Here is a 2,827-nt window from a genome sequence, read left to right on the forward strand (position 1 = left end):
AATTTTCACAAATTTACCTTGAGAAAAGATGTGGCCCCATATTAACATATTGCATTTGTGGAAAACTTAATCACCTAAGAAAAGATAAGAAAGCAAATGCAATCAGGGTCTTAGCGAGGGTAACAAGCACCAGAGGCAATCTCTAAGTTGTATCCCTCTCCCAATTTCAAGATGAATAGTTGATAGTGGTGACACAGTGGTGCATCAGCAGAAACTGGTTGCCTCAGTCAGGCAGCTTTCATATTTGTGGCACCTCGGAATGGCATTCCATACCTCATCTTGTACCACTTTAGACTTGCACCCTGGGATAAATGCTCCCCTCTACACCCCACCACACCCCCTCGCCACACCTCTGGATGTCTAACATGCTTAAGGAAGGACATTGGGCCATATTGGGTTAACAGAAACTGCTTAGTTGCACCCTGCCTCAAGTGGCACTCAGAATATGTGCCACACCTGCAATACCTTAGGTATGCCCCTGAGTGAAATGATCAAATATATTAAATAATGTAGTTTTATTGTGCATTTTATAGGAACTGTCATACTGTGTCCTGATCAGGGAACCAGTATTCTTTATGTTAACCCTTTCTGAGATACAGTACTTGAAATTGAAGAGGCTGGTTTAGGACAGGAAGAAGGAAGGATTAGTCTCCTTGATTTGTGATTGTACTTCATCTCTCTCTCTGGAGTTACCTTCTTTGCACAACAATGCAGGCCCGGGCTCTTTGGTAGACATAGAATAAGCGCAACACACTGGAGGAGCTGGAAAATTTAGTGAGCAAATGTGTGGGAGTGTTGGCTGCCACTAACACTTTCTTGTCCTTTACGTGCCCTATGCGGAGACCTCAGCTGAGCACTCAGGTGCTGAATAGTAATACGGGCTCCACCTTGGAAATAGCCAATGGGTTCAGATTCAATGCCAGAGGATGCTGACCCCACTTGTATTATGCACAAGACTCCAAGTGACAAGGCTGCCTGGTATTTATTTGCAAGTTTGATTTATGGTCAACATTTTCCAGTAATATGTGTTGGGTGTGATTTAAGTCACTAGACTGTGCTCCTTTGCAAAAAAAAAAAGAAAGAAAGAAATGGACAGTATGAAATAAACTAGAGGAAAACTGGAGAAAAATGTCCTGGTCAGTATAACCACAGTTTTAAGCCTCTGAGTTTGTTCTTTGAGACTGAGCCTGAGCCTTTGGCACCAGGAATCTATGAAGATCAGCTGGTTCTCACTATAGGTGCATAGTATGTACTCTATTAAGTAATGTTGTGGCATTTTCCAAGCTTTCAATACCTAATTTTAAAATGAAATGCATTTTGCTGGACTATTAAACTGGCTTGATTTCATGTATTCTTATTAACTAGAGTGTAACTGAAGCTAAAAATAAAGTTAATCTGATTGTGCTGGCACCCACACAGAAGTGAGCTCTCTTCATTTTCAGGATAACATAATACTAGCTCAAAAAATCTTCCCCCTTCAACAGTAGACAGTCCACCCTGGACAGAAAGACAAATATTGCTCCTTTAGAGAGAATTAACTCTACTAAGTACTGATGTCACAGATAGCTTCCCTCACTTCACTCTCTAAATATCATTAACAGCATTCACCAAAGGTAGAAGTTTGTGTATTTAGTACAAAAACCAGTTTCCAGAAACTAAAATCTCCACATGATCTAAAATCTCACAAACGAGTTCATAAATCATTATGGTGAATACCTAAAAAATAAAAAACCTCACTTCTGTCAAGTCAATTGTGACTCATAGCGACTTCTCCTTGGATTTCCAAGGCAGTATCTCTTGGGTTAATAGAAACTGCTTAGTTGCACCCCTCTTCAAGTGGCACCCGGGGTATGTGCCACATCTGCCATACCATGGTATGGTATGCTTGTCATGATATGCTTCTGGGTGAAATGCTCAAATCTTTAATAATGTAGTTTTACAGTGCATTTTATAGGAACTTTCATACTGTGTCCTGATCAGGGAATCAGTATCCTTTATGTTAAGTAGATTGTCCAATCTTCCTTCAGAGGACTGTCTGGTGGGTTTAAACCTCCAGCCTTCTGGTGAGCAGTCAAATGCCTTAGGCACTACACTACCAGAGCTCCTTATATTCATGACAGATATCACTAATCAGTTGAAACTCAGATTAGTGTTCATAATCTTTCTCAACACTGTACTCTAGGCAGCGACTACTAACTGATTGAAGTTGCCATCTGAGATGAAATCTAATTGCCATCCCTGCCTTAGAACTAGTTCATCCCTTTGACACTATTACCCATGTTTCCCACAAGCAGTACACTCCCATAAGCAATAATGCCATTGCTCTAAAAATCGTATTTTAGCAATGCTAACAAGCAGTGTGTCTCAGATAGCAAAAAAAGGCTCTGAATTCTATAGTCTGCCTGCGCTCATCCTCTATGTTTCTGTACAAATCCCTATTTGTGTTTAGACTTCAAAGGCATAGGAAGGGTATCAATTCTTAGTGTTACTGGAATATACTTCTAGGGAATATAGCAAACATACCTTAATAATTATACATACACAACTATAGATAGACAGATGGACAAACAGATATTATGTATGTAAATTATACATACACACACACACATATATATATACATATATAGTGGTGCAGTGCCTAAGGCATCTGACTGCTAACCAGAAGGTTGGCAGTTCAAACCAACCAATCCACAAAGATTTACTGCCTTGGAACCTCAATGGAAGTCACTATGTGTCAGAATATACATATATATATATTTGTTGTTGTTATTATGTGCTGTCGAGTCAGATCCAACTCACAGTGACCCCTCCTTGGTTTGCCAAGGCA

The sequence above is a fragment of the Orycteropus afer genome, unplaced genomic scaffold, assembly GCF_000298275.1.
Source record: "Orycteropus afer afer isolate SDZICR_OR568_19922 unplaced genomic scaffold, OryAfe1.0 scaffold00027, whole genome shotgun sequence".
Lineage (NCBI taxonomy): Eukaryota > Metazoa > Chordata > Mammalia > Tubulidentata > Orycteropodidae > Orycteropus > Orycteropus afer.